Here is an 18028-nt window from a genome sequence, read left to right as displayed (position 1 = left end):
TGCCAAGTTTCAAGAAGGGTAAGAAAGAAGACCCTAGCAATTACAGGCCTGTCAGTCTCATGTCAGTGCCTGGTAAAATCATGGAGAAGATCCTTGAAGTGCACTTGGGGAACAATGCAGTCATTGGTCCCAGCCAACATGGGTTCATAAGGGGTAGGTCCTGCCTAACAAATTTTATTTCCTTTTATGATAAGACCACCCATCTAGTCGATCAAGGGAAAACAGATGATGTGATCTTTTTGGACTTCAGCAAAGCTTTTGACATGGTTTCCCGTGGGATCCTACTGGACAAAATGTCCAGCATACAACTTAACATAAACGTCATCCGATGGGTGAGCAATTGGTTGACAGGCAGGGCTCAATGGGTTGTGGTAAATGGGGCCACATCTGGCTGGCAGATGGACACTAGTGGGGTCCCTCAAAGCTCCATTTTAGGGCCAGTCCTCTTCAATGTCTTTATAAATGATTTGGATGTAGGACTAGAAGGCGTTCTGAGCAAATTTGCCGATGACACCAAACTTGGAGGAGTTGTGGACCTTGCAGAGAGACCTGGACAGATTGGAGAGCTGGGCGATCACCAACCTCATGAAGTTTAACAAAAGCAAGTACTGGGTCCTGCACCTGGGACGGGGAAACCCTGGCTATACGTACAGACTGAGCAATGAGACGCTGGAGAGCAGCCCTGCAGAGAGGGATCTGGGGGTCGTGGTAGACAGCAAGTTGAATATGAGCCAGCAGTGTGCCCTGGCAGCCAGGAGGGCCAACCGTGTCCTGGGGTGCATCAAGCACGGCATCGCTAGTTGGCTGAGGGGGGTGATTGTCCCGCTCTACTCTGCGCTGGTCCAGCCTCACTTTGAGTACTGTGTGCAGTTCTGGGCACCACAGTACAGGAAGGACATTAAACTGTTGGAGAGTGTCCAGAGGAGGGCGACGAAGATGGTGAAGGGACTAGAGGGGAAGACATATGAGGATCAGCTGAGGTCACTGGGCCTGTTCAGAAGAGGAGGCTGAGGGAGGACCTCATCGCAGTCTACATTTCCTTGCAAAGGGGAGTGGAGAGGCAGGTGACCTATTCTCTATAAACACCAGTGATAGGACCCACAGGAATGGTGTTAAGCTGAGACAGGGGAAGCTTAGGCTGGACATCAGGAAGAGATTCTTCACTGAGAGGGTGGCTGCACACTGGAACAGGCTCCCCAGTGAAGCAGTCACTGCACCAAGCCTGTCTGAATTTAAGAAGAGATTGGACTGTGCACTTAGTCACATGGTCTGAACTTTCGGGTAGACCTGTGTGGTGCCAGGAGTTGGACTTGGTGATCCTTATGGGTCCCTTCCAACTCAGGATATTCTATGGTTCCATGATTCTATGAAACACAAACACCTCAGCTCCTCAGCTCTGCTCCAAGCCCCTTGGAGGCAGGCACATTCCACCCTCAGGCAGCCTCCCAGAAGGTCAAATCAAATGGCTTTCTGGAAAAGTATCGCTCTTCAACCTAGAGCAATTATTTACATTTGACTAAAGTTAACTCATATTCTGCTAGAGTTAACCTTCCAAAAATATATTTAATATTACTTCAAAGATGTCTGAGGTCAGAGAACTATGGATTTATTGTAGCATTTGCAATCTATGTCTGATCTTTTTAACTGGCATATGTCTGGCTTCCGATTCTTTGTAAGAATCTTCTGATTCTTACAAAAACATTACATAGGACTTAACACATTTTTTCCCATGAAAATGCTACTTCATTGTAATTGAAACATCTGTGAATCTCTTGAATAACTACATACACTAAAAATTGAAGAGCTCATCCCATTTCCAGTTAAACTTGCAGTCTTGGCCATACACATTTCCAAGCCATCCTCCTACCTCAAACTGGGATTTTACAAATACTTTTTTGTTTTGTTTGGTTTTAATTTCCCCAAACAACAAGGTTTCAGCTGGTGCTAGGAAGCACTGCAGCCTTCCAACAGTTACTCTTGTGACTGGAGATAAAAGGGTACTAACTGGGGAGAGTTTGATTGACGAGATGCTGCTTAGAGCTGATAGTTATCTTCACAGATTGTGAGTCTAAAATTTTAATTAACCATGCTTGCAGGGAAAGAAAATAGGGATGGTACCACTTTGCAGCAATTACTGCTCAGGCAGACAATGGCGAAATTTCAAGGAAACCTTCAATTCTTTTTGCACGCTTAAAGCCGCCCAGAGACAAAGACAGAGTGCTTTCAAAATAACCACTCTGTTATAGTCCTCCCTCTTCCATTGACAAGCATCAGGGGTGAGTAAAAGCACAATTAATGTATTTTGAGTGGAAAGATTTTGTCCTACAAATTCCCACATAGGGAAGGGGGCTGAGCACTGCAGAGCCCTCGGCAGACCTGGCCATGCTCTTACCAGCCTGCCAGAGGCCAGGTGCCCGCTGCAAGTAGCAGCAGCCAGTGGTGGGACAAGCAAACCCTCGTGGTTCTCAGAGCTCGGCAGAGCAATGGGCACTGCTTTCATAGCTCACTGACACTGAAACGGAGGCTTTTAGAAACACAGGCGAGAATAATTTTCACATATTGCAGTTAAAAGAGAGTATTGCTCAACAGCAGAATCCTTTTATAACACGTTGTCAAAAGAGAGGTTCTGCCTTTTTAATTAAGGTTTTTATATTGCTCAAACAGAAGCATTTAATTACAGAGCAGCTCCAAAATAGCACGTTAAGAAGAAACTTAGACAAAATTCAGTTTTATTCATCTGAAATCAAAAGAGGTCACAACTGGTTAATAAGCTACTTCTTGTTCCTTGTTGGGAATTGTAAGCAATTTGCTCAAGAGTAAACTTCTACTTGGTGTTTGAAGACTTTTAAGCAGAAAATTAACTGTACAATATGCATACATTGAAGCATAATCATGAAAATATTTCCTGTACAAATGTTAATTTATTCAAAATTACAGTTGATTCTGTCCTTCAATTTACTTCTAATGGAAAACACATCAAAGAACAAAGTAACTAATTACAGAAACTCATGTTTGTTTGAGACCAACTCAAACAGCTAACAGAACTGCGCAGAGAAAAACACAAGATCCTTTAATTAAAGATTAAAATTCTGTAAAGTATATTCTTTTATTGTATTTTCTGTGCATTTCATAGAATCATAGAATCATAGAATATCCTGAGTTGGAAGGGACCCTTAAGGATCATCAAGTCCAACTCTTGACACCGCACAGGTCTACCCAAGTTCAGACCATGTGACTAAGTGCACAGTCCAATCTCTTCTTAAATTCAGTCAGGCTCGGTGCAGTGACCACTTCCCTGGGGAGCCTGTTCCAGTGTGCAACCACTCTCTCTGTGAAGAACCCCTTCCTGATGTCCAGCCTAAACTTCCCCTGCCTCAGCTTAACTCCATTCCCGCGGGTCCTGTCGCTGGTGTTAATGGAGAAAAGGTCTCCTGCCTCTCGACACCCCCTTACGAGGAAGTTGTAGACTGCGATGAGGTCTCCCCTCAGCCTCCTCTTCTCCAGGCTGAACAGGCCCAGTGCCCTCAGCCGTTCCTCGTACGTCTTCCCCTCCAGGCCTTTCACCATCTTCGTAGCCCTCCTCTGGACACTCTCCAACAGTTTCATGTCCTTTTTATACTGTGGTGCCCAGAACTGCACACAGTACTCGAGGTGAGGCCGCACCAGCGCAGAGTAGAGCGGGACAATCACCTCCCTCGACCTACTAGCGATGCCGTGCTTGATGCACCCCAGGACACGGTTGGCCCTCCTGGCTGCCAGGGCACACTGCTGGCTCATATTCAACTTGCTGTCTACCACGACCCCCAGATCCCTCTCTTCTAGGCTGCTCTCCAGCGTCTCATCGCCCAGTCTGTACGTGCAGCCAGGGTTTCCCCGTCCCAGGTGCAGGACCCGGCACTTGCTCTTATTGAACTTCATGCGGTTGGCGATCGCCCAGCTCTCCAACCTATCCAGATCCCTCTGCAAGGCCTTTTCACCCTCATTTGAGTCCACAACTCCTCCAAGTTTGGTGTCATCAGCAAACTTGCTCAAAATGCCTTCTATTCCTACATCCAGATCGTTTATAAAAATATTGAAAAGTACCGGCCCTAAAATGGAGCCTTGAGGGACCCCACTGGTGACCGCCCGCCAGCCTGACGCAGCCCCATTCACCATAACCCTTTGGGCCCTGCCCGTTAGCCAATTGCTCACCCATCGTATGATGTTTTTATTTAGCTGTATGGTGGACATTTTGTCCAGTAGGATCCTATGGGAAACCGTGTCAAAAGCCTTGCTGAAGTCCAAAAAAATCACATCAGCTGGTTTCCCTTGGTCCACCATACGGGTGATCTTATCATAAAAGGAAATCAGGTTAGTTAGGCAGGACCTACCCTTCACAAACCCATGCTGGCTGGGACCAATGACTGCTTTGTCCCCCAGGTGCGCCTCAATAAGTTCGAGAACCATCTTCTCCATGATTTTACCAGGCACTGACGTGAGACTGACAGGCCTGTAATTGCTAGGGTCTTCTTTCTGACCCTTCTTGAAAATCGGCACAACATTTGCCAGCTTCCAGTCTACCGGGACCTCTCCAGACTCCCAGGATCGTTGAAAAATAATTGAGAGAGGTTCCGCGATGACGTCCGCCAGCTCCTTCAGCACCCGGGGATGAATCCCATCCGGACCCATGGACTTGTAGGGATCCAGGTGGAGTAGCAGATCCCGCACACGTTCAGGGTCGGTCGGGAGTTTGTCATCTCCACCGTCCCGGTCCTCCAGCTCGGGGCACCCTGGGTCCCGAAGCCCATCATCGGCATTGAAGACAGAGGCAAAGAAGGCGTTAAGCGTCTCTGCTTTGCCTATGTCATCGTCTGTGAGAAGACCTTCCCTGTCAAGGAGCGGCCCTATGTATTCTTTAGTTCTCCTTTTTCCATTCACATATCTAAAAAAACCCTTTTTATTTTCTCTCACAGACACAGCCAGCTTCAACTCTAGGTGTGCTTTAGCCACACGAATTTTCTTCCTACAGACACGAGCAGCATCCCTGTATTCTTTCCATGTCACCCGGCCCTCCTTCCAGTAGCGAAACACTCTCTGTTTCCGCCTAATCTCCATTAGAATGTTCCTGGTCAGCCACGCCGGCCTCCTGCCCCGCCTGCCTGACTTGCGATATTTAGGAATCGCCTGATCTTGTGCTTCTAGGAGGCATCGCTTAAAGAGTGACCAGCACTGGTGGACATCAAGGCCTTCAAGAGCAGCTTCCCAGGGGACCTTGCTGACTAGTTCCCCGAGCAGCCTGAAGTCCGCCTTCCCCATATCTAGGGATGAGGTTTTGGTGGCACTTTTCCTTCTGTCACCGTAAATTTTGAACTCAACCACTTCATGGTCGCTATGACCGAGGCGGCCACCAATCACCACATCTCCCACCAGACCCTCTCTGTTTTCTAGCAACAGGTCTAGGAGGGCACCTTTCCTAGTTGGCTCCGTTAGCACCTGCACCAAAAAGTTATCATCTAGGTGCTTCATGAACCTCCTGGACTTGCTCGTGTCAGCCGTGTGGCACTCCCAGTTAACGTCTGGCAAGTTGAAGTCCCCCATAAGGACAAGGGGAGTTAATCTCGAGGCCTCTCTTAGTTCTGTAAAGAATAAGTTATCGGCGCTATCGTCCTGGCCAGGCGGTCTGTAATAGACTCCCACAACGACATCCCCTTTATTCGTTCGTCCCTTGATCCTTACCCAGAGGCTCTCAACTTTGCCATCGCCGACCTGAAGTTCCACACAGTCCAGCCCCTGCTTCACATACATCGCCACCCCACCACCTCGCCTACCCTGCCTGTCCCTCCTGAAGAGCCTGTAACCGTCTATCACAACACCCCAGTCACAGGACTCATCCCACCAGGTTTTTGGTGTTGTTTGTTTGCTTTTGTGTTTTGTTGGTGTTAGTGGGATTTTTTTATTTTTTTTAAGCTATGTCCTGATCAATGCTGCCCATAATCTCAGAGTTGATTGCTAGAAAGGTTTTAAAAACAGCTGCATGCTCCAGGGACTGGAAAGTTGCAGCAAACTGGTGCATTTCCTGCCTCCTTAGAAATTAAAGGTCAGCCAACAGGCCAGGCAGACTAATCTGCCCAACGTAGCTGGTTTCTCCATATCTAAAAACAGCTGGTGATTTCAGAATGAAAAGCTTTAGGACATCTCTAGATATCTAGGGTTTGGAGACGAGAATATAAAGAGCCTACGTTGCCCAGAAATCAAGCAGGATGCTCAAAACTCCACCGAAATTGAAAAACACTGGCAAGCTGTTACATGCTTAACCTTGTGGCACAGAAGAAAATGTTTAATAGCTTTCCTTATTCTGCAGGAAAAGATGCAATCACATTCTAGAATAGTGAATGGGTGTTACTTAAGAGTTTTATTATTTAAAATGGTTAAAAGGAAATCCAAGTGGTGGTAACTGCCTCCCTGATGCAAAGAAAACATTCTGCTAGCAGTATTTTCTTTATACTGAATACTACAACATTACCCCTTGTTACACACAAACTGTTTTTCTTATAAAAGTTGAATAACTTGCACCTCAGAAACAAGTAAGAACAAGAGGGAGGAAGTAAAACCCTAATCTTTAATTTCATTTAGTGCTTTTGCCTTTATTCTGACATTATTTGAGAAAAACTATTCTTGTATTGAAGCTGACAAAATACTTTTCAGACCTTGGTTCTTGGCAAAGGCAACTGAGGGGCTTGGGCAATCAGGTGTAACATGGAAAGTTATCAGAAAAGAACAATAGGTTGAGTATTGTCTTTAATGATAGTATTTAGTAAAGAAATTTGCCTTTGTGCTGTTAAGTTGAAAGAAAAACGGCATGTCTTTTCAATGGCCTTTTTGACCAAGGCTAAAATGAAAAAAATACTGACTTCTGTAAATAATCTTCTGTAAATAATAAAGTACTAGTAAATTACAGCAGCATTTCTTTAACATCATGGTTAGAGAAAAAAATCATTGTTAACAGTTGGCATCTACTGTACATGGCTTCCCCTTTCTCCTGAAATCCAGCTAAATTCTCCTCCTGCCACCCAGGGGATTAAAGCCATCACACTACAAAGCAGGGATTACCAAACACGCAGGAACAAATGACCATTCTTAGGATTTCTGTGCTATACACAGAACCCTTACTGAAGCAGAGTATTTGTTTCAAGTGGGAAATGCAGATAATCAACATGAAACTATAAGCTGAATTTTTTTTTTACACTAACTACTAGGTAGTTTCCCAGTGAACTTTAAAAAGGACAAGATGTCACTGTGTAAAATATTGAGAGGTATCTCAGAGATTCAACCTTAAAGGTTAGTTTTCAAATTCCATAAACTTTTTCGTCTTCACAAATATCTAACTTTTGCTATTCTGTACTTAAGAAAGACGAGTGAAAATCCCACTATCCAGTGTGCAATGTATGTGTCAATTCTGCTTTGCTGCTGACAAGCCATTTGCATAAATAAAGTCTAAGGAAGATTTCAGCCTGCTGTCCAAGAGACCCAGAACTTCCCTGGCACACAGCATGTGAAAAATAGCATGGGAGAACTAAATTGTACCTTTGAACTCATAGAAAACTATGATCAAGGATAATCCCTTTTCAGTAATCTTAGAAGACAGATTTTTCCTTCTGCCTTCGCTGCATAGAACATGAAAGCATCAGTGGCTGATCTCCTCATTAGCCTGCATTGCTAGCCCTGAATTGTGTCCAGTATCAAATTATTCTGTAATAGCTCTGAATGTGCAATATATTCCAATAACATGACTTCACTGAGCTAGTCAGTCCTTCGGACATCACTGAGCACTGCTGCTGTTTTCTTACCATCAGCTGGAAGGAATATAATGGACTGTATTTTCCCTTTAGCCTGGAGCTGGCCATTGGCATACAGCAGAGGCTCCCAGGATATACAGGCAGTTGTGCGCTTCTCAAAGGCTTCTGACAGCAAGAATGACATAAGTACTGCAAAACATTTTGCCATTTTCAACACCACTGACAAATTCTAAGCTGTGCTTCTTCCAACATGTAGAGGTAGAAAAATAGTTTTATATATATATGTATGTTAAAAAATTGCCACAAAATGCCACTTTCCCTATAAGTTTTAACTTCCAAACCACTTTTCTCAGGAAAAAAATAAAGTCAGGCCGAAAATTTATGCATGAGTGGAAAATACCATGGCCAACACTTCAAGCATGATAGTGTTACAGTTTTGGGAAGCTGAAAATTATTTTCAGGATACATTTTCAGGCAGCCTTGGAAGAAAAGCTTCAAGGCCAATTTAACACTCTTTTTCTTCGTTTGTTTTTTGATGTTTTGGTTGGCCAGATCTGAAGTTATTTATACTCATATTTCACTCAGCCTTCTCTCAGCAATACCTCAGTAACATCAGAGATGATTGCCTAAGGAGGGAACCAGGTAAAAATGCCAGAATAATTGCACAGAAAATAATTAAGCTCCACGCTGCAGTCTCATGCTAGGAAGTCACACTTCGCTGGCTAAGTACACAGAATCATTTGGGAATTTTATTTTTATTTATTGTGAACTTCATTATATCTGAGCAAGATACACTCTCAGGATAGGAAGTGGGTCGTACTGGATTTATTGTAGAACAATACATAAACCATCAAAAGAAAGATGTATTGCAGAATTTTTAAGACTTTTTTGTTGTTAATATACTGTTTATAAAGAAAAACTAAGATCAGATGCAATGTGGAATTGATGTTGGAGGGATGAAAAGATTATCATTTCCTTGTCTTGTGAGCTGACCAGGTCTCAGAGGAAGAATGAACTTACCAGACTTCAATAAAGCATCTAGAGCAGATTACCACACAGAAGAAAGGCCCAGAGTGGAGGCATTTGTGGCGTTACTCTTCTTACAGCCTGAATTTTAAGACTCATTATAGAAAAAGGTCATCCTTTGGTATAACTGAATGTATTTTTTGCTCAGCATAAACCTTTGAAAAGGCTTGATAAAAACAAGAAAAGTGAATGTTGGGGAAATAGTGTCAGGAACCAGTTGTGGGGAGAAAGGAAAATGCTTCTTCAGAAGCCTGCCAAGACAGAAGCATCCTAGGAGAAAGTCAGCTTTAAATAATCCTGCACGGAGTACATGTTTGGGAAACGGTTGTGTAGTCAGATCCTGTCTAGTGACAAAACTGCCTGCAGTGGTTTCTTAGATAACGTATTTCTGCAGACAGCTATCCATGTGGGAACACGGGAACACAATGGTATTTGCTTCTTGCAACTCCGTTAGACCTCTTCAACTATATTGCAGTTACCATGTCCACGTAAAACAACAAGAAAAAAAAAAAAAAGTGCTCCAAGTAGGTATCTTTGATGTGGTTAGAAGTCTGAGTTTCTTACATGTATTTTTTTTTTCTAAACACCCAGCCCTGGCACTAATTAGGCAGGAACAAATGAGCCATTTTTATTTTTCCCCCCAAAGATGAATGATGAGCCAAAATCCTTCACTGTGAGCTTCTCCAAGTTTTTGAATCAGAGAGAAGCAGGAATTTTCTCTTAAGCATTAGTGCTTCTGTAAATCTTTGCAGGGCAGATTGCAAGCCAGCTCATTCTACTGAAGGTCAAAAAGTGTGGCACAGAACTGGCAAAACACAAACATCTCTAAATTGTGTTAATTACATGTAATGTAATTTCAGATTCCTTGGGGGAAAAAAGAAAAAAAAAAAAAAAAAGTTGAAAAATGTCCATTCTGTGAAATGTAGTTGTATGTTTCATTGGAACAGATTTCCCTTTAAAAAACAGAGTGAAATGGCAAATACACCACACCAGACTGGCAACCATCCAAGGCTTACTGCCTTTTCTGAGGATTTCATTCCCTGCTCAGAGCCGGACAAAGCTAAGCCTTGGTCTCCAATGTTTCTACTGTCCACTGTATCTACAGATTTTTCTGCTCTAAAATTGTTCATGTCCCATTTTCTATTTGTCCTTTATGCGCTCTGTTGCTTATGTTCAAAACTACTGATAGAAGAACAAAGTCACAGACTGCTTTGTGAGCATAGCTGTGAAGTCCAGCACTGCAAACAGACTATTCCATTGCTCAAACACATTCCAAAACCATATTGACCTTTTGCAGATACAATTAGGTGGATAATTAATTAACAGAATATGATCCAGAAACAAATCGTATAAAGACAGCAGGTTGTGAGGAGGCACCAACATAATAAGCAACCAAAAAAGCAAGAAGCGTCTGTGCCCTGCTGCAGTATAAAGATGATCCCATTCTGTCTCTGTTAAATCATGGAACTTTTTGAGCACAGTAAATTTGGGTTCCTTCAGGTTTTCTGAGAAGATGCTCGGTCTGGCAGCAGCTTTCTGTTAAGGTATTTTTTCCATTGTGGCTTCACTGGTGTCTGAGCTCAACGCAGATTGTCCCTTTTGCAGAGTTTCAGGATTTTTCTAATCCTGATGTCCTGTTTACACAAATATAGTTATGCTTGAGACATTTATTCTGCTGTCAAAGTTCTCCCACAAAGGCATTCAAAGCTTTTTCGTCAGCCTCTGTGTTTTAAAAGAAAATATTTTCTAAATATTCAGCTTAATGTCTGTATCCTGGGTAAAGTTTGCATCTGGGCCTGGTTTGCACCTCAGACTCTTGGTTCAGTGATCGTGGCTGACTGATGTTCATTTAGCTTCACAGCCCAAACTCAGACCATTCCCCCGTCTCCACATTGGCACAGAAGTTCAGTGATTAATGTTCATAAATCAAACGCAGCCAATTATTAATACACTGTAATCCCTGTAATCACTTCCTCTAGCGTTCCTTGTCAAGGCCCTTTAAATCTGTGCTCAGGTCAAGAGACAAGAGCAGAAATTCAAGGAAGTAAGTGCTCTTCATTCTCCTCTTGCTAGCAAAACAGTCACACCCTCACGTACACATAGGTTACACACACATATGCCATTTAATATTAAGAGCTTTCCATTGATCCAAGTCTTGGCAGAAGTGTAGAGAAATGATTCACATGGCTGTATTTTTGTCCTTGCTCAGTGAAATACTAGTCTGCTGGCAACTGTTAGCTCCCAAGAAATGCAACAGGGAAAGAGTAACAAACTGCTCTAAAAAGATGGGGGGGTAAAAATCAGGACCCTTCAGCAGCAGATGCTAGCTTCCTGCATGGCACATCTGTTATTTAAGAAGGCTTAATAATAAAGAATAATGTAACCTCAGCCAAAATGCTGGAGAACAAGTGGAACAGTCTGTCTGCAGGCTCAAGGCTTAAGCCAAATCCTCATGCTGGATATTCTGTGTCTTTCAGATTTTTTTTTATCTTTTGTAATTTTCTCAAGATAGTTCCCTTTGCAGAAACTGAATTTATGGAGTCTGCATAAAGCTTCCAGAAATCAACTTATCTTCAAAACACCCTGGAAAATAAGAGGTTTGCTGTGAAATACTACCTCAGAGCCTCAGGGGGAGTTTCATTGCTCCAGACTTTAGGGATCACTCTGTGTGGATGATATTTTTTGACGTGCTTTTATCAATAGGACAACGAGATAAAGAGCTTTTACAATATAGTCTGTTACATGCATAATTAACGTTCTTATTTCAGTTTGCATGTTGCTGTTGTCCATCCTGAGCTCCTGTACCAAAATACTGCTGCTTTGGCCACAAATTAGATCTCTAAGACATTAATTTTATTTCCCAAGACATATCAAACACCTACTTTATGTTATTGCTTTATTTTCCTTTGAAACATGAACCAGCTGTCTGATCCAATATTTCAAACTCCTAAGTTGTTAACCAGAAGCCACCAAGGTATTGAATGTAAATTACTTCTACTGGAAGGAATCAGGAATGACTGACTGCTGAGCAGCATTTATTTCCTTTCTATGTTAACAACATTTAGGTGTGCTCTCCTTCACTCTGACAACTACTTAACATGATATGGCCAGGCTTATGCAGATCAGAACAGAAGCAATACACTATACACTAATTATCAAGTCCTTCTGCCTTAGGTCTATAGCAGCAGAAGCCCTTGGGCTTACTGAAGAAGTTAGCAGACAGTGACCTTTAACACACCTTTTGCTTGTAGTTTTTCTCTAGTCCATCAGATTATTCAAGAAACAGAATGACAGAGTAATTGAGTAATTCTGAGATAAGACTGAATGTCTTCGGTCTGAGGACATTTGCATTCAAACTGTGAATGAATAAAGATTTAGGATTGCAAACACTAAAAAGCCATGAAGAAAACTTTACTGAAAGTGTCATGCTACAACTGGATCAGCACAGGTGCACAGATGCGCCTGGGCATCCATACTGACACACAGATCATTCTGGCTGCACAGAGGCAGGTATTAGGCCGGGATCTTCCTCATTTAAGTTTTCGTATAGTACAAAGCATACCAAAATAAGAAAAATGTCTTGAGGCTTGGATTGCTTATATGGTGAGACTTGAGCTTACCATGCTAATCAACATTGTCTTTTTATGGTGTGTGCACTCCTTATACGCTAAAACTGCATACAGTATGGAGATGCAAATACATCTTGTCTGTCTGTAGTAAGATAACACATCACAAACGTGCTCACAGCAGGTTTTATTAACTTATCCAGCACGATGAAGCATTTGTTTTTGTTTTCCCTGTACAAGCAAGACATATTAACTTGCATGTCTTCAGCAGTTCAGACTTCCAAGCCAGGAAAACCATAACAACTGCATAAAGCAAAGGGGCATCTTTGTGAAGCATCAAAAGAGTCTGGAACAGTTTGCTTCCAGAGTCAGTAACTCAGTTTTTTCCCCTCAGAGCATTAATGCCCTGAGCCTTGCTCATAGAATTATGTATTATGAAGAGCTGCAGTCAAAAATGGGAGAAAGAAGCTGTGGAAAACAACATCAATAGAGGAAGACAGCAGGACAGGCACCACTTTGAACTAGTATGTGCTGAGAGGTTTCTGAGCAGAAAATGTTGATTAGGTGATGAAAGAGACATTCTATATTAGAATTTATTTTTCTAAAATTTATAAACCTTTTTCAGATTGAAGTATTTGAAATAAATCCTTGGATCCAAATGCATACCTCTAAGTACTGGTATTTTTTTCCATCTACATCAACCTTCAGAAATGGATCTTATCTCCATCAAACGTAGCAGAGGATAAAGCATTTAAGCACACTTCAAAGTCCAGTGGCTCTGAGCTTTTCTTTTTTTATTATTTTGTACTTGAGTCTCAGATTTTGCCACCATGGAAACACTAACAATTTATACCCAGCAGATCCAACGTCAAGGTGTGACAGTTACATTGGCCTCCCATGTTCGTCACTTGATCCCAGCCTATGTGTGAATGGGAAAGGCAAAAGTTGTGTACAAGGGATGATAGCAAATTGCACTAAAAGAAAAAAGAAAAAAAAATGAAGAAAGCCACAAATTACATATGTTTTCACACCGACTGATTTGCAGCCACAGTGTGTAGCACTCTGAAAGCACCAGCTGTTCAGCATGAAACATTTGACACTGCTGAGACATTTGGAAGCCAAACATTTAATGCTGAAAGAGAAATCTAAGGATTTTTCATCCAAGAAAATTTGAAGCATTAGAGGGAAGAAGTATCTGAATTTGATTACAAAAACAGGCAATACTAATATGAAGGCCCTTCAGCCTTCCTATTTGATAATTCTGCAAATCATACAGCCGTACAGAAGACAGTGCTGCTGGAGGTCTACTTTGCACAATAGGCAACTTCAAGATGCAGGAAGCAACAGCATGCAGCGTGTTGTCCAACTGTGCCATCTGGCACTAGCTAATGTGTCTATCAGTGACTGCTTTCACACTCCCACCTAAGAAACTTTTCATCATGTTATACTGAATGGTAAGTCCTTCAGAAAATATTTAAATATTAGGTTCAAATAAAATGAAAACCTTCAAAAAAGTGTCCACAGAACAGACAATCAAAGACCATTAAAGAAGCAAATAAACAAGACAAACTGCTGCTGCCTTATCCTTTTCTTCTAGGAATGAATACCAGGCCTAAATCTTTAGTAATTATTTCCACATAGGAGTTCAGCATTGATTTTTCTAAAGCACGCAAAGGGCCAGGAGTGCTTCAGCATCATTTGAGAGAGAAGCTTCAATAAGCAGTGGCAGCTTAAGAACAACATTTATTTCATTTGCAAAAGGAAGAATTTCAAGAACCATAAAGTTTTCAAGTAGTTAGCTTCTATGTTTATTTTATAATACAAAATGACAGCCATTTATAATCTGTATTCCCTTGTTGTTACTAGTAATAAATATGGCCTCACAATCCATTAAAGCTAATGAATATGTCTTGGGTTCTTTAACCATGCAATTATAAATAAATAATACCAGTTTTAACACAGGGTTATACAAGGCAGACTTTGATCTTTTGATATCTATATATTCCCAATTATACAAAGTTTAAAAATAATAAAGGAAGTAAATGCTCTCTGTTTATGTATGAAGTGGGGTTCTCTTCAAATAGCAGATCAATGATTGTCAAGGTTTAGTTAGGAATGCTATTACACCATGACTAATGTTACTGCTCATAGGAAAAATAAGTTTATTTTCCATATGCAAAAACCTATTCAGCTATGACCTTCTGCAAAAGAAGAGAGAATTCCTCTTAATGGCTAAGAGGAGATTAAATACAATTGGACAGACTGTAACACAGAGTTGGCTGCTTTGTTGCACAAAGAATGTGGTGTAAAACCTCCTTGCAGTAAGAAAGATAAGCTATCAAATTTGAAGGTTGCTCTTAAATGCATCAGTTCTATCTAGAAAGTAGCAGTCCATTTTCATTAATTTATCTGCAAGACATAATATTACTTAAAAACAAACAAACAAAATAAAACAGAACATAAGTTACTATCCAGTGATATTATGCTTTGCAAACAAAACCACAACACATTCCTTATGGAACTTACGTCATGGGCTTCCACAGTAACAACAAAAGCAAATTTATGATGAAAGCTGAATGTAAGGAATTTGGTTAATTGTAAGCTGAATATATTTCAAAACTATTTAATTTGCTCTACATTTTGTGTACAGTAACAGAAACTGCTTGTTACACATTTTAACTGAAATGTGTCATACATAATCATTTTTCTGGGGAAAAGCTGTAAGAAAACAAAGCTACTGCTGCTATATGAGAGAATTCAGGAGCAAATCTAACACTGATTGTTAGCAGTACTCATAAACTTTAATTTACTCTTTCCAAGCACATAGTAATAAAATGCTTTACATAATACAACTGCAAAGATATTTTTGAATAAATAAAAGAGAAAGCAAATGGAAGGAAAAAGAGGACAAGCTTATTTAATTTTATTGTATTTTGCAATCAGCTGCACATTAAGCTGTACTGCATCAAAGCAACAGGAACTGAAATTTCTTCAACCAAACGATGGCACCTACAAACTGATCTATATCATTTAGTCTCTTGAGGACTGTCTGATAGAACCTGATGGGCCTTTTCAAGGCAAATATCATGGGGGAAAAAAATACAATCTTTTTCTGAATAATCCCCTCCCTCCCTTTTATTTTCATTTGTTTAATGCTTTCTGTTTATATTTAAGTGCATCTTTGCTTCTTAAACACACCCTCAAGAAAGGAGACCAAAAGTAAGCAACCAAATGAGTCATAGAAATTGGCAGGCTGTGAAATACACACACACTCACAGAGGAAACAACCTACCAAAGGAAACATCGCGTATCTGTGTAACTTGTTAGAGTAAGAAAGGTGGTCAATAGACAAAAGCACTGTGTTAAAAAGAAGAGAGCTTTTTACCTCATGTTTTTAGACAGATAGGTAAATATAATCTTCATTCAAGAAGTAACTCTCTGGAAATAAAGCAAGCAACTAAGCTATGAATTACAGTAAGCTTGTAATTAAAAAGAGCTGGAAATCCTCAACCACTACTCTGTTACTCTGCACCTAGTCATTAATGCAGCCAGTTACATACTGCAGACATTAACATACCCATAAATTGTTTACCTACCTACTGTTTTATAGCAATTCTGTGTTTAAAAGGTGATTCCAATTCAATTGGACTGGAATTACCGTATGTTTTATATGTAGATGCTACAGTAATGGCAGAAGTAACAATAAAATCTGCTCAAAAAGTCATGATAATTTAGAGAATATCTTCTTTAAGAGAATAATTATGTATAATTTTAGTGTTCAAGTAAACCACTCTGGTTCTGTGCGAACATCCCTAAAGAACATGGCAGCTCTTCTGTTACAAGATATCACTGAGGCAGAATAAAGTCTGATGGCCATGCAGGTTCATGCCAAGTTCCTTAATAAACAAATGACGACCCAGAAAAACCTTAGATCTTGGCTCCAGCCTAAGCACAGCATTTTCTACAAAAATAACAGGCCCACTTCGAACGTCAGTGTCAATAGTAATATCATGATAACTCAAGCTTTCAATTTTTACTAAAAGAACAGTGTGCTGTGTTCATCAATAAATCCTATATGGACTCATATAGAGTGTCATCACCCTATAACCAATAGGAAAGAATGTAACGTCTTAGAATTTATATGACTACCCACTCCTAAGTTACAACTACTTAATTACTGAAATTTTGCACTCTTCTCTGCAGAACCGTTTACCCCTCCCTTTGCTAATATCTTCGGAGGGGATTCCAGCAGCTGAGATTTCTTTTCTCCTCTACAACTGGGATAATATTTGATGTGTTCTTCGGGTATGCTTGAAAATCCCTTTATATTGCTGAAGGACAAAACGTGAGGAAAACGGTATTTTTCTTTCAAATCAGCCCAACATGCTTTTCTTTGAAACCTACTTCAGAACTGAGAAATAATGTGTTTTCTACACTTTTAGCTGAAGGTAAGCCACAAAGCAATACTAGATGACTACAGTTCTATTAAAATAGAGAAGACGAAAAAAAAAAGTTTGTTTTTACTTGCTTTATTCTTGCTTTCCTATCTGCAATGGAATGAAAATATAAACAGCAAGAGGGAGAGAGATTCATTTTATTTTTTTCCCGTTAAAGCTAGCTACTCTTCCTCCCAGCCAGTTCAGCTAGGACTAATTGAGTGTCAAAATATGAAATAACATGGACATTCTACAATATAAAAACCTTAAAAGAGAAGCCTAGAGTCATTTCAGAGTATATTTTCTTATTAGCTGATATTAAAGCTGGATGTGTCTTTAAATGTAATAAAAAAAAAAACTATAATATGACTGGCACCAAGTTTCCTTCCTGATACATTAGAACAAAAATAAAAATGGAATAGTTTACTGATACATACTGGGGAAAAAAAAAAAAAAAAAAAAATTATTATAATGCAAATTCATAAGGTACTATATGTGCTTCCTTAAATACATTAAGGATCCCTGTGTGCTGTCTGCTCATGTTCCTACTACCTTTCCTTGAGTATTTAATAATTTGAAAATAACTGTTGTGCAGTAGTCCCATTCTTGCAGAAGCCTCTCTTAATCTCTCTTCTGTTTACAGGCTAATTACATGTGAACAAACAGTCACAAATATCACATGCTACAATAAGCAGTGAGATGCTGCTCAAGGCCTCAGGTTTCACTTTGTCCCTCTTCTCAGAAATAAGCATGCAGCTCCCCTTTTCCATTTCCTTACATTAACTTCAAATCACCAAACCAGCACCAATTAGTTTTAAAGTCTTACAGTTAGCATATCCCCTCCTGTTCTTAATAATTCAGGGGAAAAAAATATCAACACCTAGTGCTTTATTGTTCCTGGGTGTTCTGATTGCCTCTTGGTTCTTCTACAAATGGCTCAGGTGGCTGTAAAATTGCTGTTTGTTCGCCTTTATCCATTTCACCATTAAAGAGCTCATTAAAATACTCCATCTTTCTCTAATTGCATTCTTTGTAACTAAGATTTCCATTTTTGTCCTTTATCTGACTCATGTACAGTTCACACCCTTGTCTCAAATGCTGATACCCTGGTAAAATATTCTTTAGTTATCTCATCTCATTACACTTAACTGCACAAAGCCATTTTTGTGGCACGTTGCTAAATCATTTGTATTACCAGAAGATTTATGGAAGTCACAAAATCCTC

The sequence above is a fragment of the Anas platyrhynchos genome, chromosome 16 (assembly GCF_047663525.1).
Source record: "Anas platyrhynchos isolate ZD024472 breed Pekin duck chromosome 16, IASCAAS_PekinDuck_T2T, whole genome shotgun sequence".
Taxonomy (NCBI): domain Eukaryota; kingdom Metazoa; phylum Chordata; class Aves; order Anseriformes; family Anatidae; genus Anas; species Anas platyrhynchos.
Note: the sequence above shows the minus strand (reverse complement) of the source record.